Here is a 23,445-nt window from a genome sequence, read left to right on the forward strand (position 1 = left end):
GAGAGGTGAGAGAGCCCGCTGGGCCCCCTGGCCGGCTGCTGGAACCCGGCCTCCCCTGCTACCACCGGCCCGCCCAGGACAGCCGCGGGGAAGGGCTCCGCAGCCCCAGGGAGCTTCGGGCAGGCTCTGCAGTCAGTGTGGGGCGGCAGGGTGGGGGTGTCCAGGCAGCCCCCAAATCAGAGGCACAACCGCGGCTGCCCCACCTGTGTCAGAGAGACGAGTCCGATGGAAGGAGTGCGGTCCCAACGCCCAGGGCTGCAGGCACGGCCTCGAAACGTTACACGCGTGAAAGGAGCCGATCACAGAAGACCGCCTGCCACGTGGTCACGTGTCTGTAGTGGCGGCTGCCCAGGGCTGGAGGCGGGCACAGGAGCGTCTGCTAGTGGGAGCAGGGTCTTTTCTGGGGTGATGGAAATACTCTGAAGTAGAGGTGGCCAATGGCTGTACAGCTGTGAATACGCTAGAAACTACTCGTATGCTGCATGGGGGTGAAAGTTATGCTTGTGTGAGCTATACCTCAATAAAGCTGTTTTTAAGAAACAAAACGGATGAGCAGGCCCACGTGAGCCATGCCCAGGCTCAGGCCAAGGCCCCGGCAGGGTCCGGTCAGGGCAGCCACCCTGCCTGACCCCTGCCACGTCCAAGCCCCACGAGAGAGCCAGGACCCTCTGCCCCAGGAACTGGGTCCCACTATCCACCTAGGGTCCCCTGCCTGCCCCAGTGTGACCTGGGATCATGGAATAGGGAGAGGCTGGCACCCTGGGGCTGGAGCCGCCTCACCCGCTACGGACCCAGAGGACCCCGTGCAACCTCCGGGATCTCCTGGTCCAAGGTCAGAGACAGCTGGGGGAATGAACCATCATGGGGAGGAGGCAAAGCCCGGCTTCCTCCTGGCACCGCGGTCCCCGTGGGTCCCACAGTGTCCACCCTGACCCTGAGAAACATCTGCTCGCCACCCAGCCAGTGCGTCATGTCCTGCCTCCTCGTCTGTCCTGGACCAGGAGCCCCCTGGACACTACCCCCTCCTTCCTCCTCTTCTCTGTGTCTCTCCCTCTGCCCTTCACCCCAGACCCCCATGTGCCCGCTACCCCTTGCTTTGCCGCCCGCCTGCCCAGCTCACAAAGTGCGGGCCGCCAGTCCTGAACTTGTGTCACAACCAGTGAGTTTGGGAAGGAGCGCCCGTCGGGCCTGCAGGCCTGCTCCCCACTCTACCTTTGGGGCCAGCCATGGTGGGGAGTGGGGGGAGTGGGGGGCCAGGTGGCGGCGGTGAGAGATGCCTGACCTGTGCACCCTCTCTGAGCGTGGCAGAGCTGGAGTCCCTGTCCCCGGGCCCCTGTCCCCAGTCCTAGAGGGATGACCCGCCCTGACAGCGTGGGGGGCTGGAGCCCAAGGTCTGGGGTTCTTTCTGCTCCCAGCCCTGTCCCTGCACCACACGCTGGCCCCTGGCCGAGAGGCCGGGCAGGGTCAGCCTCCTTTCCACGACCTCTGCCGCCCAGCCCGGGGCCTGGTGCCCAGCTGGCACCATGCACACATTATTCTCAATGGAAGCATGACGGGAAAAGACAACCCCTGATTGGGCGCTTCACAGAGGGGACACTGAGACCGGAGGCGCCATGCCTCGGGCCAGGACGTGGCAGAGCCGGGGTTGGCGTCCAGGCCCCTGGGGTCCCAAGCCACGCCCCTGGCTCCCCGGGTTAGTGCTGCGGTGGGACCGAGCCCAGGGCCCTGCCGACCCCGCTGCCTCCTGGCCCCGCTGCAGCGCCTGCGTCCCCAGGGGAAGGGATGACTGTCCTCTTCCCTCCTTGGTCTTAATTGTGCAGGAGGAGCCTTGGTCGTTTCACGTGTTAAATTTGCTGTCAATCAAGGTCCAGCCCCTTTCTCTTCTCCCACGCTTGTGTGCAGCCTGAGTGCCCTTGGAGGGAGGGATCCGTGGGGTCTGGCCCCGCCACCTCCACTCCATCGTTCCTCTTCCCGGACCCCAGCCAGTTTAGATCCTCGTGCCCTGGTCTGGGATTTGCATGTGGGTCCCGCAAGGAGGGAACTGAGCGACACGGGACAGGAGGTCGCCGTCTCATCTGACCAGGAACAGGCAGAGACGTTTGCAGCGAGCTTCTCCAGGCTGCCCGGGGTGGTGCACCGGCCAGGGGTGTGGCGGCGGCCGCAGGCCGGGGCCGGGACTCTGGGGCTTGGGGGACCAGCAGCCCTGGGTCTGGGAAACCTGCGGTGCTTCAGCCACAGAGACATCCAGGGAAGTCCCCGGGAACGTCCGCCCCCAGGAGGAGGGTGTCGAGCCAGGACACACGCCTTCGAGTCCCAGGCAGGGGAGGGAGGTGCCTGCTTCTTACAGCAGATCGGAGGCAGGGTGGGACCCACACCAGGACTCTCCTGTCCCCCCAGCTGAGCCCCTGACACCCAGCCCCTCTTCTGGGAAGAGGGGGGTCATCGCCTCGTGGCTGTAGCCTCCTTCTACCCCCTGGTGGCCTGCTGCATGCAGGTGGGCGCCGGGAGCCCTCGTGGAGCTCGCATTCCAGTCCATCCCTGGCCTCAGTTTCCCCCCCCGCCCCCGTACAAAAGGGGCGTGAGACTGTCCTGCCCCATGCTCCTGTCGTCACAGCTCCAGGAGCCATTGCTCCTAAAGGCCACAGTGAGAACAGCATCCCTGGGGGTCAGGCCACCTTCGGCCCCGTCCCAGAACCTCTGCCGTGTGGGCTGGATCGGAGGAGAGGCCGGGGAGGAGAGGCTGCTTTTGATAAGGTGAGGAGTGTCCTCCATGTGGGGCAGTCCAGCCCACTCCCAAGGACAAGGGCGCTGTGGCTCGGTGGGCTTCATTCATAGGGAACGGGAAGCCCAGGGCCAGGGCAGGGCCAGGCGCCGGGCGCTGGACCCGCACACTCCCTCCGACCCCGCCCTCCTCCGTGCTTCCACCGGTGGCCACGTGGCACTCGCTGTCTACAGGCAGATGCGCTTCTGGTCTCCGCTGGCGGGGGCTTGCTCTGCGATGACCTCGTGACCTTGGGCAAGTCCCCACCCTGCAGTTTCTTCCCTAGGCCGTGGAGACAGGACACGGAGCGCCCCTCCCCAGGGGGACCCCGATGGGTGGGCTGGGGGCTGCCGCCGTTGCTCCGGTGCTGGGGACTCCAGTGGCCAGCGTGCTCGCCCTCCGTGGCCTCTCTGGGGAGCGAGCATCATTTAAAGAGTAAAATTAAAAACCCTTCTGCACACGGCCGCCCTGCTTTTGCCGCTAATGGCCACTTAACCCAATTAAACTGATGCATTGTTGGCAGTGTGACCAGGTCTGTTCAGGAACGGGGGCCCCCCGGGCTGGGTGCGCAGGGGGGCGGGAGGGATGGGCCGGGGCCGGGGCCGGGGCCGCCTGCCTGCCACTCCCCCGCCGCCGCCCCTCTCGGGCCTCACCTGACAGGCGTCTCGCTGTGGGTGCTGTCGACACTCCAAGCCAGCAGTCCCTTGTCATGCGGGGGCCGCCCTGTGCCCTGCGGGGTGCCGTCCCTGGGCCACTCCCACAGTTTCAACAGCTGGCCCTGGTGGGGGGGGCGCTGGTCTCATGGGACAGAGACAGGCAGCCGTGGTGGGTGTAAGTCCCAGGAGCGGGGAACAGAGTGGTGCGGACAGAACGGGGCGGCTGGAGCGGGAGGAAGCTCCTTTCGGCCCAGGGGGTGGTAGGCAATGAGCTCAGGGCCGCCTGGGGCGGGCAGCGAGGACTTGGGGGGAAAGGTCAGCATCGAGGCAGCTGGAGGCCAGTTCAGAGCGGGGCCCACCGGTGCATGCATTGATGGGGGCTGGACGAACAGATTGGGGAGGGGCGGGAGGAGAGGACAGGGCCACGGTGTCGTCCACCGCAGGGCCTGGCCCAGCCCGGGAGCCTCCTCAGCGTTGGCAGGACAGAGGCCCAGGCCGTGGCTCTGCGCTCTCGCTCTGGAAGAAACAGTCACGGCGGACGGACAGCAGGGGCGTCCGCAGCATCGGCTGCCCCTCCCCCCTCTCCTCTGGGCCATGAGAACATGTGTGGCTGGTCCGGCGGCGGCAGCAGCTGCCGCCTCCCGGACATCACGAACATGGAGAGATCTTGACCCTTCCACTCTCCCGCTCTTGAAGGGAGGCGCAGACCCGCGGAGCCGATGAGGCACTTGTGAGGGCACCGAGGCCCCACGCAGCCTCCCTCCCCCCCACCCCCGATGGCGGTGTGTACGGCTGATTGCTCTCCCCTCACCCAAACAGTGCGGCTGCTTCCTGGCAAGGTGCCACCGCCACCCGGGGCTGCGGACTGGGGCCCCCGGGGTGGGGGGTGGGTTTGCATTCATGAATGAGTGTCTGTCGTGTGCTATGGTGTGGGGGCCCCGGGACCCCCCCTCCTGCAGGGAGAGGCCACCGAGGGAACACGGAGGGAACCTGGGGGCGGTGAGTGCACAGGGGAGACCAGGCAGCAGGTGCCCGGAGAAACCGCCCCAGAATGGGGTCAGAGGGAGCTCCTGGGAGGAGGGGCCTGCGCGTGCACAGGGAGGGAAGGGACACTGCCGGCCACTCCCCGTACACCCGGGGCCCCGGGAGTCAGCACAAGCCCCAGGCAGGTGTGCTGCTCTCAGCAACAGGGGACACGAGTGTGGGGACAGCACCCCCACCCAGGTGGTGAGAGCCCAGAGTCCCCTTGAAGGTCTCCCGGCTGAGCGATGGGGGGGGCGTGGCTAGGGCAGGGGCGGGATGGAAAGGGTAGCGAGGGCATGGTGGGTGGGCCAAAGGGTCGTCAGGGGAAACCCATCATTCCCTCCTCTTTGCCCACCTGCCCACCCGCCTGAGCCAGTGGTGTCAGAGGAGGGCCTGGCTCCGCCCGTCAGGCCCAGAGAAGGCTGAGCTGTGGGTTCGGGGCCGGGCTCCTCGGGCCCTGCCCTGCCCTGCGCAGCAGGTGTCCCTGCTGGCTCCTCCTCCAAGGCACAGGGTCTTCAGGGCGTTCAGGGGAGCTGTGGTGGCCAAGGGGTCTAGGGGCCTGGGGCACAGTGTCGCTGAGGCCTACAGAGCTCGGAAGGTCCTTCTTACACCCACCCGCCCCCTGCCGAGCTCTCCCCAGTCTGCACGCTGAAAGGAAGGGGCTGAATGCAATCTCGTGTCAGGCCAGGAAGCTCCGCATCCCGCCTGCCGTGACTAGCGTCACCCACCCCCTGTGGGGACATCCTTGGCCCAGGCGCGTCCCCCGGGAGCGCCTATGCTGGCCAGTCTGCAGCAGACCTCTGCGCCCCGGCCGGGCCCTCCCCACTCCCCGGGAGGCAGCATTCCCACCACTTCACACGCAGGAAACGGAGGCTCCCAGGCGGCACCAGCCCCAGCCCCTGCGTGGCTGAAACGGGGTCTCGACTCCCCCTTCTCACCGGGCTCCACAGCCCGCCCCTCCCAGAACTCCCAGGGGCCAGGAGGCAGCAGGGCGTGCTGGCTGGGGCGAAGAAGCAGCCAGGGTGGCGGTCCGCCAGGAGAGGGCGGAGCACAAGCGAGGGCCTGGGGGCAGGACCCTAACTGGGGGACACTGGGGACAGCCGGAGAGGGTGACTGGGTTGAAGAGGCTACGAATGCAAGCTAGGAGCCGAGGTCCTCCGTTCCCTATTTAATACCCCTGCTCCCTGCCTACCGTGGGCGGGGGAAACTAGGCCATGGGGGTGGAGTCAGCTGAATGGAGAAGCCAAACGCTGGGCCCTGAGGAGACACACTGGACCACTCCCTGGAGAAGCCCACACCGAGGGAGCCTACTCTGCTGCTTTGGTCTCCTCCCCCGGAGCCCGGCCAGCAGCGGGGCGGGGGTGGGGGCGACGGGCAGATGTTGGGAGGCAGAGTAAAAGGGCCTTCAGGTGCCACAGGGACAAACCAGTCTAATTTAGGATCAGAGAAGTGAGACATTTAATTGAATTTTAATAGCATCTGGCCCTTTGTTCTGAAATCCTCGTGCGTGAGGGAGGGCTGGGGGAGGGTGGGGTGTACATCAGGCAGGGCAAGCCCGTGGCCAGGCTAGTCCCTGTCCTCTAGGACTCCAGACTTGGAGGAGACAGACAACAGGCTCCAGGGCCCACTGTGCAGACCAGGTGACACGGGAGGGGCAAATCTAAGAAGACAGCCTGGAGGAGGTGGTGTTTGAGCTAGCCTTGGGAAGTGGGCAGGATTTCCAAAGGTGGAGAAAGGCAAGAAGGAAGACACCAAGCCTGGGCCTAGAGCGAGAGTGAGCAGAAGGGACTGGAGCGTTGTGGGCTGTGCAGGGACCCCCGGCAGGTGCGGCCTGGGCGCCACCGTCTCCACCTGCTGGGTGAGGGGGTGGGGAGGAGACGCAGGCCTGAGTTCTGAGTTCTGGGGTGGCAGCCATTGGTCTGTGAGCCCGGCTCCTCTGGAGTGCAGGCCGCCCCAGGGAGCAGCCAGTCACCTCTCTCCCCCAGTTTTCTACGGCTTAAAATGCACAGCGAACGACACCCCCACTGTAGCCCCGGCACTTGGGGGAGAAGTGAGCCCACGGGGATGCCGGTGGGAGGGCGCTGCACCAAAGCCCGGGCCTCAGGGGTGCGTCTGAGAAGACGGCCTCCTGGATCCCTCAGCGGTTTTCTCCAGCCCCGCGCCTGAAGGTCGGCGGGCCCTGGGCACCAGGGTAACCCCAACAGGGGCCCGAGGTGTTCCTGGAGGCGGCCCGTTGACCCTGGCCCCTCATGGGGTAGCCGCGGCCTCAGGTACCCTTTCCTTCCTTCGGACCCCGTCTCCTGAGCCTGAGCACCTGGTGTGCGTGAGCCCTGCACGGGGTTGCAGGGACAGGGACAGCGGGAACGGATCTGTGCCCCTGCCCAGGAGTGCAGTCTGTTCAAGGTGATAGTGAGGTGGCTCACGCCGCAAAGGACGGAGCCAGGGTGGGAAGCCCGTGGATGTTGACCAGGCGGGGAGGGTCGGGCGGGGGCGGGGGTGATGGTGGGGTTTTTTCTGGCAGAGGACCATGAGGGACAGGACCCATGGCCGAGGGCGCAGCGAAGTAGAGGCCAGAGGTAGAGAGTGCACGCGTCTGCTTGTGTGCCGGGCGTCACGTGGGGCGGGAGGGTCTCCCCGCTCGCCGGGCTCCGCGGCGCGCATGCGCAGGAGTGCCGAGAGGTGGGGCTTGAGGCAGAGACGTGCGTGGGCCACGCCCAGTGCGGACAGCGGTCCTTGGCGTCTAGATGAAACCTCGCCCGGTGATCGAGGTCCTCCCAGTTCCGACCTTGCGCTGTCCTCAAAAAACCTCTGGCCGTCCCTGAGTCCCCCTCAGAAAGACACAGCGTGACACATGGTGCCCGCGACCAGGATCGGAGTAAGAAGGTGGCCGAGAAGTGGGGTTCTCACCCACTGCTGTGCGGCAGCCCCCAGTCTGCACTGGGCAGATCTCACCCCCTCCGGGCCTCAGTTTCCCTACCTGTACAGCAGCAGCAACAAGCATAGCCTCACAGATCTGTCATCAGAGTTTATGCCCGGGCCTTGGGGCTGCAGATGCAGGAGGGGGTGCTCCCGGGGGACCGAGCAGGATGGGGCGCGGGATGGGCCGCCCTGTGCCTCTGGGGCTCCACCCAGCACGGGGGCCAAGCCTGGGCGGAAGGATCTCACGCTGGCCCGCCCCTCTCTGGATACCTTGCAATGAGCCCGTCCCCAGCTCCCGCCCCTGTGGGCCAGGCTGTCCAGGCTGCTGGATGCCTCCCGCCTCTTGGCGCAGCCGACGGGGCCATCGTTTAGGAGGCTGGTCACGGCCGCCAGGCCCTTTGTTCCGGCCTCCCTGTGTTTGCCCACTCTGCGCCTCGGCGGATGGGAGCCGCAGCGTGTTTGCTGTGTCAACACCAGCTGGGACCCGGTTCCCGAGATAGCTGAGGGTGCAAGGCCCCCTCCGCCAGCCACCCGGGGTCCAGCGCCTCCCTGGGCGGTTGCAGTGAGTAGGCAAGTGGACAGCTCCCAACCTGGGACCCACCCCTCCACCCTCAGGACTGCCAGGCTGGGGCTAGGCAGGCGTCTGGAACCAGCAAGGGCAGCCCCAGGCTGGGGGGCCGGGGGTGGGGGCGGGGGGCCATACTCAGGAGGGACCAGCACAGCCCCCACTGGGCACCGCTCCAGGAGCCACCTGGCAGAAGCAGCCTTAGAGCACTTTGATGGCTAAGTTCGGGGCTCCACCACCCACTGTACGAATCCCTCTGACTCCCCAGTCCCATCCCCCGCCCTCTCCTCCGCTGGGTGCTCAGCTTTCGGGTCCAGCAGTCCGAGGAGAGGCCTGAGTGGTCAGGCAGATGGACGGGTGGGCGGACAGGCAGGGAGACGGGGTCAGGGCAGTGGGTCAGAACTCCAGGGGAGGACTCTGGGTGTCCTTAGAATCCCAGAGAGAGAGGGACAGCGGCCTGCCCGGAGCCCGGAGGGGACCCAGGTCCCCACCCTTAGCCAAGGCTGCTCCACCACTTGGGGGGACCAGGGCCCTCTGCTACATGGCAGAGCCGGGTCTCTAAGCCCTATTTACTTCCGGAAGGAGACCCCCACCCACCTTGTCAGGAGCTTTTCCAGAAATGCACCCGTAAGGGCAACTCATCTGCAAAACAGAGGCCTCGGGGCGTGGACCGGGCAACCCACTGCCGAGGCAGAAGGCCAGGAGTGGTTTCCGTGGTTGCCGCTCCTGCACGGAGGTGTCGGCTGCCTGGAGACTTCCTTCCGTGCGCCTCCGCCTCCCTGTCTGTGAAGTGGGGTGATGAGCGCCCCCCGGCAGGACTTCGGAGAGGGTTGTTGGAGCTGATGTGTGTCCCGCTCACAGACAGCGTGTGCCACGTGGTCATCGCCGTCACTAGGATGGAGCTCGGGCTATGAGGAAGGTCCCTGTCACTCGACCCCACTTGGAGATTTCATGGGAGAGAGTCCCAGCACCCTGAAGTGCTGAGGCTGGGGCTGAAGGGAAGCCGTGTGTCTCTCAGAGGGCAGGGAACAGCATCCTGAGAAAGGGAACAGCGTGGAGGGGGCCCCGGAGGTCAGGGGGAGCATCAGGCAGAGTCTAGTGGGGCTGCCGGAGGGCGTGGAGGGGAGCAGGGTTGGACCCGCCGAGTTCTGGATCAGGGTGTGCAGTCATACTCCAGCCCAGGGGATGGGGGTGGTCTGAGTGGGGGCCGAGGTGGTTGTCAAGAGGGGTGGAGGCCCGCAACCGGGCGAGGGTAGGGGCTAAGGGAGGGAGAGCCCGGACAGCCCCTGGTGCCGAGCAGGAGGCCGGTGAGGGCGGCACGTGTGTGGACGGGGTGTTGGGCGGCAGCAGGCTGCAGAGTGAGGAGGCTGGACCTCCGGGAATCCAGGGGGGTTGTCAGCAAGTGGGCAGGCTGCCTGCCTTCCTCAGCAGGCGGGGACCCAGGGGAGCTTGGGGTGCAGTGGAAGGAGCACGCAGTTGCAGGCGAGGGAGGTGTGGCCTCCTACTGGGCCCACGTGCATCCCAGTGTCCGGGTGCGCGTCAACCATTGGTTGCGCCTTCCTGCCCAGAGCTCTGAGGGGCTTGGAGCTCTCGTGGGCGTGCATCTTAGACCCTGGATGCCGGACACTGGGGCCTCAGGGCCCGCTGGGGACTGGCTTTCAGACTGCTGGGCTTCGGGGGCCAAGGGCACCTTCCTGCGCACCTGCGGCGCCACCCGCCGGAGAGTTCAGGAACGAGGCATCAGGAAATGGGAGGCAGCACCCAGGACTGATGTAACCCCGACACCCTGTCAGGAGGGAGAGGCCTGCCCCCAGGTCCGGCAGATAGTAACGGCCTCCTAAACCAGGAAAGTGAACCTATCTGTGCTCAGCCAGTGGACCGAGGTGACAGCCAAGCTAATGCCATGGCCACCGCCCCGCTGTCCTCTGTGTCCCTTGTTCGTGTGCAGGACCCGCCACAAGCGCAGGCCCAGCCCCAAGACACAGCTCTCGGGGCGGGGCGGGGGTGGGGGGAGCACATGGGAGTGCAGAGGCTCTTCCCTCTCCTGGGCCCATGTGTGCACGTGCCCACGGGGGTGTCCAGACCTGAGCACATGTGTCCCCGTGAACACGCACCTGGCTGCTCCTTCCCTGAGGGTTCCGCTCCTTGAGGCCCAGGCAGAACCACCAGGGTCCGCGGTGCCCCGGTGACGACACTGGCCTCTCCCCACCGCCCGTGGGCCTGCCCAGACCTCCTTTCATCAAACACCCTCCTGCTCATCTCGTCTCCCCGTGTGACTGCCATGTAATTAGCTCATTTTGCAAAATACTGCATCTGTCATGTGTTCCCCTGGTTTTCTCCTTTTCCTGGGAAAAGGTAGGAGGGGATGGAGTGGAGGAAGGTTTCCGGGCGTGGAGCTGCCTCGTAGGTCAGCGGCAGCCCCACCCCCTGCACACGGGGCCTCCCCCAGCGCACCGACACAGGCACATCCCAGACCCAGCGTCTCCAGAGCCAATGGGGGGCAGTGGGCAGGGCCCGAGGGGGTCAGGAGGAAGAGACGGTGCCTGCTGGCTGGGCCCTGCCCCACGAGCAGCTCTGCACCCCGGGATACCCCGGGGACTACTCACGCCCAAGCTGGGCTCAGACTGGGGAGCTACTAAAGGGCATTGCCTGTGGTGGGCGTGTGACAGTAAGCAGGCTGGGGGTGAGGGGGCAGGACGCTGGACGGGGTCTGCTCGGCACAGGTGGCCGCACATGATGGGACGAGCCTGCCACCTGGCGTGCAGTGAACTCTCAGTTCATGGGAAGCCCGGTGACCTTCATTGTCTCGTGTCTGGCCACTTCTACTCCCCGGACAGGTCCCAGTGGGGACTGCCCTGAGCACTCCCCCCCCCCAAACAAGGTCTGGTGGTCAGACATCAGCTGAGCTGCATCTGGGCTGGGCTGCATCTCAGCGGGTCAGGGTCATGTGGACAGGGCACATGTGGAAACCCCAGTGGGTCACATGAGGCCCTGGCCTTGGCCCTGACAAGGCATGATGGCTCCAGCCAGGGGGGCTCCAGGTCTCCTCTTCCTCCCTGGGAGCAGGAGGTGGGGCCAGGGGGAGGGAGCAGCAGAGGGAGCCGCGAGGCCCAGCGCCCTGCCCCCGCCTCCCCACCCATTCCCCAGATGGGAACCCAGAGGCCGCCAGGCCGCACCCGCACAGAGGTCCTGCAGCCGGAGGGAGACCCACTGCAGCCACGGCCCCTGGGGGGCCGGGAAGGTGGGGTTCTGAGCCCGCATCTGGCGTGCCCTACTTTCCTCCCCTCCGCTACCCCCACTGTCTCCCCACCTTCTCTTGCTTCAGCTCCCTGGAGATGTGAATTCTCTTCAACTTTTAATTAAAAACATTCTCCTTTCTCCCCCTAAGGTTTGCTTCCCCATGATTTTCCTCCTAGAAGGAGAGACAGGAGGAGGGGGAGTGGCAGGCAAGGAGCGGAGGTCAGGCCTTCCTGGGTCCCCATGGGGGGTGCCGCGGGGGCACCAGGGCCTGGCCACCCTCCCCCTGGGGGGCTACTAAGGGGCATTGCCTGTGGTGGGCGTGTGACAGTAAGCAGGCTGGGGGTGAGGGGGCAGGACGCTGGACGGGGTCTGCTCGGCACAGGTGGCCGCACATGATGGGACGAGCCTGCCGCCCAGCGTGCAGTCAACTCTCGGTTCATGGGAAGCCCGGTGACCTTCATTGTCTCGTGTCTGGCCACTTCTACTCCCCAGACAGGTCCCAGTGGGGGCTGCCCTGAGCAAACACCCCTTCCCCCCTCCCCCCAAACAGGGTCTGGTGGTCAGACATCAGCTGAGCTGCATCTGGGCTGGGCTGCATCCTGAGTGCCCCTGCCCGGCCTCACGACTCTGTGGGGAGGGCCCCAACCCTGGGTGTCTGCCAGGTTGGAGGAAGAGCGCCAGCTCCCGAGGGCCCTGCATGCAGCCCCGTCACGTCCCACAGACCCCCCGAGAGGACCCCAGCACCAGGCCCTTGTCACTGGCAGAAAGGCCTCGGCATCCCGTGAGAGCGCTCTCCGCCCCAGCAGCCTTGGCGGTGCTCCTCAGCCCCTGGGTCTCAGGTCGGGGCGGTGTCCCTCAGGGGTCCCCATCAGCTGCGGTGCAGCCCAGGCTTGTGTCACGGGCCTCGAGGTCCCTGGCTGGGCCACCAGTGCCTCACAGGGAGCGTTCCCAGCCAGCTCAGGGGCCCAAGGTCAGGTCTTGGCTCACGAGGTCAGAGTCTCAGGGATGACGGGGACCCGGGTCCTGATGTCAGGGGACCAGAACAGCTCCTCCAAGTGTGGGGCTGGAGCGGGCCCAGCCTGTCACCCCGCCCCCAGACAGCGGCCCGTTCGCCAACCCCTGACGCTGGAGGGAGCTGCCACCCTGTCCCTGGGTCCGAATTTCAGAGTGGGAGCCCACCCCACACCTGGAAGTTTCTCCTTGGGTGAGATCAGGACCCTCTTGCTGAAGCCTTCGCCCTTGTCCTTGACTCCGCCCTGGGCTTCAACTGCCTTGCCCACAAGCCCTCCCCCGCCCAGGAGACAGGCACTGAGTCACCACCTCCCTTGCATCTGTCACCTTCCCTGCTCCTCTGCAGGTGGAGCCCCTCCACCTCAGGACCCCCAGGCCCAGGCCGGGAAGCGACCCCCAAACCGCCGGCTCATCTAGGCACACTCCCTGTGGGCCCCGCTGAGATGCTTTCACGATAGGGTGTACCTATCCCGCCCCCAGGAGCCACGCCCCCTCCCGGCCCCCAAACACTCAGGGACACCAGGCTGGAGCCCAGCAGGGAGCAAGGGCACTACTACCTCCAGGGGGTGCCCCTCACCCTCTGCCACAAGTTCCCTCTCCTGGGGCAACGGCACACAGGGGACACTGCCAGCCCTGAAGGGCTGAACCCAGGGTTCCCCTCTGCTCACCTCCCGGGCTGCCCTCAGCACCCCTCCTGACGCTCCCAGGCCCGAAGGCCACCCTGACTGGCCCTGGGGACGCTCGGGGGGCCATCCCATCAGGCAGGTGGGGCTGCAGCAGGATTTGGGGAGTTGCCGGGAACAGGGGCAGGCAGGCCAGCTAGTGTAATAGCACAAGCAAGGGCAGGACGGGGCCTGGGCAGGGACTGGCTGGAGGCAGCGGCAGCGGCAGTGGGAGGCCTAGCATGCCACACGCAGGTAGACCCTGGGCCCGGAAGCCCTGGCAGCCTCTTGCGTGAAGCACGGGGTTTATTCGTCGTGCAGGTATGTGCACCGAGCACGGACTGTGTACCAGGGTCTGTGTCCTGCCCCCTGCCCCACAGGTGCTCTGCGGCTCTGGGCAGGGCAGGTAGGGGTGACCCTAGGGGAGGAGCTGGGGTGGGGGGCAGCCTCTTCCGGCTCATTAACGCAAGCAGAAGTCCAGCCCTCCCTCTCAGGCATTGCTGTCTCCTCGCTGGCTCCTGCACAGGGCCCATTAACTTCCAAAGCTGGTACGGGCCGGTCTGGGGGGCTCTCCCTCCATGGCGGCACATCTCGGTGTGCCCTGAACCGCCTCACGCCAGGTTCCACCCACCCGTGCCTTCCCCAGGCCCTGTGTGGTTACGGGAAACCTCACAGCGACAGAGGCAGACCTGATCTCGCCCTCCGGTACCTGGCGGTCCAGATGGGAGGCACAGAGTAGACCAGTCACACGAGGGTGTGTAATGGGGCGTCCACAGACAGACACCTCGGGGAGGCAGGGAGGGAGGGGTGCGGCACCACCCCACAGCCACACGTTGGGACAGGGAGCCAGGCAGGAGCGAAAGCAGTGAGGGGAGGAGAAGGCCCTTCCCCCAACTCGGGCCCCCCAGCTGGGGTAACACAGCTTCCTGAGGCCCTGTGGGGTCTCTCCTCCACTCCGCGCAGCCCCGCAGGCAGAGATGGGTCTTCCTGGGTCGCCCAGCCCCAGGCCACCTGAGCAAAAGAGAACTGTGAGGGCCCTCTAGAGTTCACAGTAATGGTGGTGGAACCCACCTAAGGCTGAAAAATAAGGGGGAGTCAGTGTGTGCTCACGGGGGGTCGCCTGTGTGTCCCGGCCATGCCCCACAGGGTTAGTGTGGTGCTCAGTGGACGTGCACGCCCGTCTGCAGGGCTAAGGGCTGGACCAGGCTCTCCACACGCACAGGTGTGAGACAGGTGTGTGTGCTGTGCTGGGAGGTCCTGCGGAGCTGGGGCTGGGGAGGGAGGGAGGGCTCCACCGCCTCAAGGCTCCTGCCACACGAGCGTGGCCCGTCTCACTTAGGGGCACCCTTGTGGGCATGCTTCAGGCACCCACGGCGCGCAAGGGTGTTCAAACCCATGCACACACGTCCCGCCACCCTGTCTACAACCAGAGTTCACATCCCCAGGTGAATGCCTACAGGTGGACGTTCGTGCACACATGCAGGCGATGCGTGCGCATGTGCATCTCGGCCCTCGCATGCCCACGTGTGTGTATCTGTGTGTGCCAGGTGAACACACACGGGCATGCTCATTCCTGCCCGGAAACCCCCATCTCCCAGTGTGCGGCCCTATCTCAGCCGTGGAAGCCCTCGCCCCGGTCTCCGCACCGGTGCCCCGACAGGCAGGCGGGCGGGCGGGCCGGGATGACTGGGGGCTGAGGCGCAGCGAGGAGCAGGGACTTGTGCAATGCCACCGACAGCTCCAGCTGGGACCCAAGTCTCCCAAGGACCCATCTGAGCTTGACGCGGCCCACACACGGCTGTGCGGTGGTCCCCCCAACTCCTCTGCGGAGCCTGTGGGGTCCAGGACAGAGGGCTTTGTAGAGCACCCCATTCCTGTCTGCTCCCCATCGGCAGAGCTCCCTGGGGCCCACAGTGGGGAGCGCTGAATCAGAGGCAGTTGGGGGTCTCCCCAGAGTGGGCCTCCAGGTCACCATCACAACAGCTTGGGGAGCAGAGCGTTGCCCTGGGTCTCGTGCACAGAGGTGGCCCACAGGAGCCATAAGGGACTCGGTGGCCTATCTCAAGCCCCAGCGCTCCTGGGTTTGCCTCGCCTCCCTGTGCCTTCTGGGGATTCTCTCCTGCCCCACCCCACTGGCCCCGTCTCCTCTGTTCTTGCCCCTCCACAGTCCCCTCTACCCTCCAGGACCGATTCTGGGTTTGTAGAGCAGCTCCTGACACTCCCAACTAGCTCTCAGAAGGAGGCCACGCTCTCAGCCCCCACACTCCCAGCCCCAGCCCGAGCGGGGCCAGGGGTCAGGCCCCACCGTGAGCCCCCACCCAGAGAACCCGGCGCAGGGTGGCCCCAGCCTTGTGAACCAGCCTGGGGCCCACCCTCCGGGCAGCGCAGCCGGGAGAGGCTCAGGGCGGAGGGCAGCCGAGCTGGGCACTCAGAGGCAGGGAGCCCTTGCCCTGGCGGAGGGCAGGGGGTGGCGTTCCGGGCGGGGCATGTGATGTGACACGCGTGGGCGTGGGAGAGTGCGTCTGAATGTGCCGTGTGTCGAGCCCATGTCAGCCCGTGTTTGAATGTCTGCGCAGCCAGATAACCATGCATTCATTCGTTTGTCCATCACATCGTTACCAAGAACTTGGCACTGGGGCCATTGGGACGGAAAGGGCACAGCGTCATCCCCGCCTCAGAGAGCGCACAGTCTGCTGGGAAACTGCAGGGCGGGACAGGACAGGACAGTGAAGTCCCCGACGAGGGCACGCAGACCCTGAGGAGCGGTCTGGCCCGGCCTGGGCCTCACTCATCAGCCTTTTTCTTCGCTCCTCAGGGTTCGGTGCCCAGTCTTCAGAGGCCCTCGTAGCTGGGAAGACCCTCGGCGGTCCAGCCTACATCCCCCACTGTACGGACAGTGAAGCTAGGGCCAGAGCGCAAGTCGCTGGGAACCCAGTTTCTAGAGTGTAGCTGTACTGGGTAAAACAAGAATTACCCGTAGCCAGCCCCAACGCTGACTCAGTCCTCGCTGCACAGCGCCCCCTGCAGGCCAGAGGTGGAATTGCAGGCCCAGGGGCCGCTCTCTGGGCAGAGCCAGCCCTGGCCGGGCTCCCTCAGTGCGGACCTGTGTGCCCCGGGCCAGCAGGGACTGCTGGGGACCTCGGGCATTTCACTGTGCCTCAGTTTACCACCACAGAGTGGCACCGTGATTGCCGGCCTGCCTACCGCGCTGGTGGCTGTGAAGATGGGCGGCGCTGGCTCCCGGGAGCTTGTCTGCTGGGGGCGGGGGCAGGGGCGGCGGCGTGGGGGGGGGTGGTCCCAGGGCTTCCCTCCAGCGCCGCAGCAGGGCTGAGGGCCAGCTCCCGCGCCCCCGCCGCGGCTCTCGGGCCATCCGTCACTCACAAACTCTGCTCCTCTCTAAATAAAATGATTTGTTAATTTGAGTGAGTGATCGCCACTCGGCGGGGCCCCTTCGCAGGCCCGGGAACAGCTTGTGGGCTCCCGGAGCCCCACGCCGCCGGCCTGGCGCTGACTTGGAGGGGTTGTTTTGGATTTAAATGAGAATCGAATGAGGAGAAAAATGTTTCTCTTGGCAATTCCTTGGGAGCTCGCTCTTCTGACAGATGTTGGAGTGTATTATCCCATCGGGCCTGCGTTTCGTGGAGCAGAATTGCTAATTATTTCGGAGGCCCAGCCACAGCCGAGGAGGGGAGGGCGGTGGCGGGCGCGGCTCTGGGCGGCATCCGTGGACGGGTGGACCGTGGTGCTCCGGGCCGGCCTGCGGCCTCTGCGCTCCCCTCCTGGGGTCCAGGGACGTTTTGGTCTTCGCCTTGCGGAGTGGCCCGTGGGAGGCCGTCGGCCCAGTTCTCGCCAGCACAGCCTTGACCTTGCAGGGAGGGCTCTGGAAGGTCACTTGGGGTCTTGGATTGCTCATGGGTCGTGGTTCCTGTGGGCAGCGGCGGCGGCGAGGAAAAGACTCCAGAGAGGGCGGCGTCCCGGCCGTGCGAGGTCACCGAGGACCACACGGAGGCAGGGGCACGCGACCCGGGCAGGCAGCTGGTGTCTTCGCCGCCGCGGGCTCTGCAGGCACGTGAGGGGTCGGCGTGACCGCGTGCTGCGTGTGTGGGTCGTGAGCGACCCGGCTGACTGCGCGCGTCCGTGATGGGGTGGATGTCGGTGGCTGAGCTGCGCGGGCGGGCCTCCGAGGTGCGGCTCTAAGTCATTTCTGTCCCCAGTCCCTGCACTTCCACGGGGGGCCTTGGGAGACAGATGGCCAGAGGGGACGGGGCATCAGGAGGGGAGGGCCGTGGCTCTGTCCGGGGCACACGCAGCCACTGGGGAGGTGCCCCCAGTTTCAAAGGGCACCGTGGTGAGTGGACTATCGAGGCGAGTTTCCTGGTGGACATGTGGGCCTGGCAGCCAGACCGCTGTCCTTCTGTCCGTCCAGCCCAGGGACCTTAACCACCCCTGGGGCGACTTAGAGCAGGGGAGCAGGGTCACCCAGGAGGGGCCCCAGCATTCCTGTGGGGCCGGGTCTGAAAGCCGCCTGACTCCACGCAGCCCAGGACTGCTGGGAGGACAAGTCCTGCCGCAGTGTCCCCGAGAACCACCCTGCCCCCTTCCTCAGCCCACCCCTCTTTCCCGAGCCTGGGGACAAGCAGCTAGACACCCTGTGTGTCCCGTCCTGGCCTGCCCAGGACGCAGCACCACGCTCCCCTCATCCCTGGGTGCGCCATCACCCCCCCACCCACTGTCTCCATTACCGTTCCCCGCCCCCACCAGCTCCAGGCCAACCAAAGCTCCCTAGATTAACACAAAGGCGGCAGCAGCATCTGGGCAGGATTTTATGACCCTAATTAACACCAGTCCCCTGGGGTCCAGGCTCGGGGATCCTGGCGCGGGAGGAGGCCAGCAGAGCGCAAGGCAGGGAGGGTCCACCCTGTGCCTGGTCAGGGGAGATGGCATCTCAGTCCCCAGCAGCTGGGCCCTGAAGGATGACATGCAGTCCTGGGGCCTCGGTCTCTGCCCGCCGCAAGTCCTGGGCCCCGGCAGCCGTCCCAGTGGCGAACAACGGGAGGCTGGGGGCAGTGGGGGGGGGCGCCCAGCTGCCCCCAAGCCGAGATCCCGCCAGGCATCTCAGACTGCTGGTGTATCCCTCTCTCCCCTCCGGATAAAACTGCGCCGTGACACCCTTCCATTAAACAGGGCATGTTCAGAAGAGAAAATTGCTACTATTTTCCCCTTTTACTTCACTGTCATCAAAAATTGATCCCATATTGCATCCTTATTTCAAAGAGTGAGCTAAAAAAAAAAATAAAGTAAAATCCCACTCCTCAGAGCAGCAGCTGCATCAAGGGTCCCCTCCCCCTACCCCCAAAAAGAAAGAAAGCGCGGCCGTCGGAGGGAGTGGGGGCAGGAGGGCATAACTGCCGGCCCTTCCCGGCTGCTGCTGCTGCTGACCGTGCAGGACCCTTTGGGAGGGAGCCAGGCGGGGCACGTGTGCGGGCAGAGGGGATTTCGATCTGGTGAAATGTGGTAGAAAATGGGGTAATTGGGGGAGGTTAATTTGGATCTAAATGGAGCGATTCGTTATCTCAATAAGAAGCCTCTCCTTTCCCAGGGAGATGGCTGCGCCTGCCAGATGCCGGCCTGCCCATTGGCTGGGCGGCGGCCTGGAGCAGGGCCCCGCCCACCTCCCAGAGCCGGTTGGGCTGGCCGCCAGAGCCGCTGAGCGGAGGGGCAGGCGAAGACGGGGTGCAGGAAGGGGGAAACTGAGGCCAGGGAGAGCAACTGGCCCGACACCCCGTAGAGCTCTGAAGCCTCCTGAGCCCTGCCCAGTGTTACTTCCTTCGGGTCCAGCCACCTCCGGAAGAGGAGAGAAGGGGTGGGGTGGGGAGTACAGTTTAATGTGGTTTATTTCCCAGCTGATTCAGCAAAGCGTTGGGAACTCTTCATGTAGCAAAACATAGAATAGGAACAGCAAGGACAAGACAAAAGAGCCAGGGTAAGCACCTCAGGACCAGGTCCAGTTGATTCTCCAGGTTGACCCTGAGCTTCCTGGTAGCCGAAGGAAAAAGGGAGACCCAGTGCCTTGTCTTCCAATTACAGGAGAGGAAACATTTACATCAGCTCCCTGTGGAAGCCAAGTTCAGCTTCCTATGGAATGGTGGTTGGGGGAGGCTGTCACAGTGGGGCCCCTCAGCTCCTCCCACCTTTACTAGGAGCAGCATCTGGGAGCTGGCACTTGAGCTCCAGGTCTGAAAATGTCCCTCCTCCCCAAGCCTCCGATCCCCACCTGTTTTTCACCAGGGGCCACAGGCAGGAGCTGCAGGCCGTCCTGCAGTCTCTGGTCACATGGGCTCAGCAGCTGGATAGACCGAGGTGCGGGCCCCGGCTCCCCCTCCTGCCAGTTCTGTGGCCTTGGAGTATCCAGCGACGACATGTTCTGAGCCCCCTTTCTCTGAAACGCAGACACAGCGCCAGCCTCACCCCGGTGGTTGCATTGGTCACATGGGGACCGTGGCCCCCATAAGTGATGACCGTGACCACGAAGGCACCTGATAGGCAGGCAGCCGTGGACTGGTGCACACGATTTCCTTGGGTCCAGTCCCTGGTATTGGCTGTGCTGTGACCTCGGGGTGGGGATTGGCTGTACCGTGAGCCAGGAGACAGCACATGGAAGCCCCGCCCTCCACTGGGAGAGGGGTGGGGTCTGACTCATCCTGTGCCTCCTGTGGGCAGCACGGGTGGCGGATGAAAGAAGAGGGTCACCAGGGTCACCGTTTCATTTACTCCGCACTCCAGTGGCAGATAGGGAGGAAGACAGCGCAGAACAAAGTGGTCGCAGGCAGAGCTGAGGGCTGGGAGCAAGGTGAGCCCACGGACAACCGAGGACAGGCTTGAGGAGGGGGTCGCAGGGCGTGAGTGAGGCCAGAGGTCACCGAGGTCGCCCGTGGGCAAGTGGCGGGGCTGCGGGTTGGGAGCGGAGGGCCCGTGAGCCGCCCCACACCCAGCCGCAGCGGGACGTGGCCCTGCGCCACCTGGGCCTTTGAAAGTGGGTTCAGGACGCGTAGGTGAGGGCCCACCTACCGCTCGTGAGCGCGTCTGGGCACGCATTAGCATGCACGCACGTGTGTAGTGCCATGCTCGCGTGTGCATGTGTTCTTAGACATGTGACTTCTTGTGTCTGCACTGTGTTCTCACGCTCACGCGTGTGGACAGGTGTGCACATCAAACTCAGACGCACACAGCACCTCCTGCTGTAACTGCAAGCCCTCCCCATCCACGACTGCAAAGCCGCTGAGCGCACAGTCAGACGGAAAAGGCCTCCTTGCCCACCCCCCACGGTATAGCCGAAGGCCCTACCGTCCTCGTGTTGGCAGTTCCCCCTCAGTAGAGGCTTAAGAGGCGTCGGTCACAGGGGTCCCTCCTCTCCCCCCTTTCCTGTCGGGGACTCTGGGGACAGGAGAGCACCACCAGGGTCCAGAGTGCTGGGGAGGGTGAGGACGCATGGCCAGGCCCCGAGCTGGGGATGGGCCGGCAGGCCTGGGCCAGGCAGAGCAGGAGGCTGAGGATCAGGGGCCCGGAGGCCGGAGGACCCTGGTGGTCTGAGGCTGGGCCAACCCCCGGGCCCAGAGAACACCTGGCTCTGTGGGTTCCTGGGGGAAGCAGACCCACGGGTGGGAACCAGTTCTGTGTGTGGCCCCACTGCTCGCCGCACCCCCCCCCCCGGGAGTCCCATGTCTTGCTGAGCTTTGGTTCTGTCCCCTATGAAGTGAGACGAGGACGGCTCGCCGAGGTCCAGCCTTGGTGGGTGGGCGTGGAAGGATGGCCCTGGGGCCTGTCCAGCCAGCCAGCCCGGGACTCGAGGTCTGCTGCTCGGGGGATGGGCCCGCCCTGACCGTCTGCCCCTGCAGGCCCTCACCTCAGGCCACAGTCTCAGATCCAGGCAGGGCCAAAGCACAGCCGCCCCGCAAGGGCCACTGGACTCGGCACTGATGCAGAGAAACCCCAGCCGCGGTGCCGGGAGGGTCGCGGGCTGAGCCTGGCCAAACACAAGTGGGACAAGTCCCCTGGGTGCCCGAGCTCGCTGGGCGACCCTGGGCAAGGTGCACCACTACCCCCCCCCTCCTGGGACCTCTCTGGCCTCGATCTGTGCCCTGAGAAAGGAGCGAGAACACCGAGGACACCCAGGATGACAAGTGCAAGGTCATGCAGTAAAGCTGAGGCTGAGCTAGGCCCACCCAGGTCTCCTGCCCCCCGGGCTCCTCTCCTAACCCCGCAGCGTTCCTCCGTCCTGTGTGCCCGCCGCGCTCCACAGCCAGCCGAGGGCCCACTCCCCCTCGGGAGGGGGGGGGCTTGGGGTGTCTTGTGGGTGAGTCCGTGGGTGGGGGAGGAGGAGTCAGTCACACAGTCCCAGGGACAACCCCCAACCCTGCCCTCAGCGAGCTCTGCGTGCAAACTGAGTAACCGCCTCTGGGCCTCGTTTTCCTCATCTGCAAAAGGGGTAGGAATGGGACCTGCTTCGTAGGGGCTGCTCGGGGAGCGCGTGAGCCCTCCGTGGGGAGCAGGTCTGCGTGAAGCAGGCGGCACTGGTGCTGGGTCCTCCAGGGGCGCCCCAGGTGCAGAAGCGCCTTGCCGAGCCGCGTATTTCAGGAGCGTTTTACTCAAAGCCCCACCTGATCACCTGGCCGTGGGTTTCTCCTCTGGGTGCTGGCCCCTTCTTCAGAGAGCCCTGGGGTCCCCACCCCCGATGACATCGGACTCTCTTACCAGTCCTTCCTAATAAGCCCAAGTGCCACTGGGCGCCACGTGGCCAGCTCCTGAATGTCCTGCTTTCTCACTGGTGTGGCCTGGCTCCCTGGGTGGGCGGTGCCCTTTTCCCATTCCGCCAGGAGGGAAACCGAGGCCAGTAGCGCTGAAATCACCCAGTCAGGGTGGATCTGAGTCCTCCCGGATCCGTCCCTACAGGGGTCTCTCCCACACCAAGTCCAACCCGGAGGGCCTTAGCCAGCTCAGATGTGGGGGTCCCTTTCCTGAGAGATGGCAGGGTAGATAGAGAGCAGACGCCCAGGCCCCCATCCCAGGGCAGGGGAGCTGCAGCCTGAATGGCAGGGGAGCTGGCAGAGACGCCCCAAATAGTCAGGCACGTGCTCCACGCTGCCGCCCCGCCCTCCCCCGCTGATGCCGAGGCCCTGAGGCCGTTGCTAGGCACCCGGAAGGCCCCAGGTGGGCCCTACCTGTCGTGGAGCAGCCATGCGGCAGGGGGTGGGCACAGGGCCCGGACAGGAGCAGGGCCGCCCCCGCCTGCCCGCCCTCCTCTCGCTTGGCAGCAGCAAGCAAAAGCCATTAGCGCCTGGCAGCCCATGTCCCACAGCTCTGACAAACGCCTTAAACGTTGTCGCCAAGGCTCCAGCTGTCCCGCCGGCCGCCTTCACTCCCCGTAATAACCGAGTGTCGAGGCTGATTGCGGCAGCGGGACGCAGCCCGCAGCCCGAGCAGCCCCCACCCCGGGCGTCTCCCCCTGGCCGCCGGGCTGCGCCCACCGCGCCCTCCACGCTCAGGCCTCTGTCTGCCTGCCGTCCCCGCCCAGGCCCCCACCTCCGCCCCCGAGCCGGCCAGCGCCGGCTTCTCGCCCCGGGTGGCGCCCAGGCTGCCGCCGCCAAAGCTGGTGGGCACCGACAGGGTGGAGTCCCCGGCGTCCGCGCCAGTGGAGTGACCGCTGCAGGGGAGCCCCCGGTTCCTCGCAGCGCGGCTTCGTCTCCCTTCGGCCTCGGCATCCTTGTCGGTGGAGGGGGATAACCACGGGGCTTCCGGGGCTCGGAGGGAACGTGCGGGTGAGGCAAGGGGCGGGTCGTGATGTCCTGTGGAAGAGGCTGGGCCGCGCCGCCGGCACGGCCCTCTGGGAGGGAGGAGGCCGGGCAGCCCCCCCCCCACCCCGGAGAAGCCCACTCGTTCCTGCCCCACACCCCTGCCCACCTGCAGCTTCCCCTCCTCGCTGCCCTCCACCTGGCCTCGCCGTTCAGGTTGGGCCTGCTCTCCCCTCCTCCCGGGAGCCCTCCCAGCCTGATCTGGCCACGGGCTCTACGTGGCGGAGCGGGTCCTGGCTGCGCCACGCTCTCGGCTCATTGTCCGCGTTCACCCCCGCCCAGGCTCGCAGGTCAGGCCGTCAGCGGCCCCGTCAGAGAGGAGGCGGTCGAGGTGCAGAGAGAGGCGAGCATCCTTCACCCACGTCGCGCACGCCGATCCCGGCTGTGCCCACGGGGCGCCGTGGCCGCCGACCAGGGGAGTCAAGCAAGCCCCGCTCTCCCAGGGGTCTGCCAGAGCGGACGGGCACCCCGACTCCCCGGCTGACCTTGAGGGCTTCCTTCCTGGGACACCCCGCTGCCCGCACGCTGTCCAGGCCGGATCTGGTGGTCGGTCTGTGAGTCCCTGCGCACTGGACCATTTGTTTCTAGGCTCCCTGACCTTCCGACAATGCTGGAGGGGACGGGCAGAGAAAGGTAGAGTGAGGGGCCTCCACCTGCCCATCAGACTCCCCTTAGGGGCGCAGGGGGTGGGGCCAGCAGTGAGGGTGGCGACCACGAGGGGACGTGAGGTGCTAGCACAGGAGTCCCCAGGGGCGATGAG

General features: G+C 65.8%; 1 protein-coding gene across 3 annotated transcripts in view; it reads left to right on the forward strand.

Moving 5' to 3' along the window:
* The window catches only part of CACNA2D2 (calcium voltage-gated channel auxiliary subunit alpha2delta 2), a 123,531-nt gene that overhangs the window by 61,163 nt on the left and 38,923 nt on the right, over positions 1-23,445 (forward strand). The gene's annotated exons all lie outside the window — the stretch shown is intronic.

This window comes from Phyllostomus hastatus, unplaced genomic scaffold (assembly GCF_019186645.2).
Source record: "Phyllostomus hastatus isolate PE091 unplaced genomic scaffold, TTU_PhHast_1.1 phas_scaffold_129, whole genome shotgun sequence".
In the NCBI taxonomy this organism is placed as follows: domain Eukaryota; kingdom Metazoa; phylum Chordata; class Mammalia; order Chiroptera; family Phyllostomidae; genus Phyllostomus; species Phyllostomus hastatus.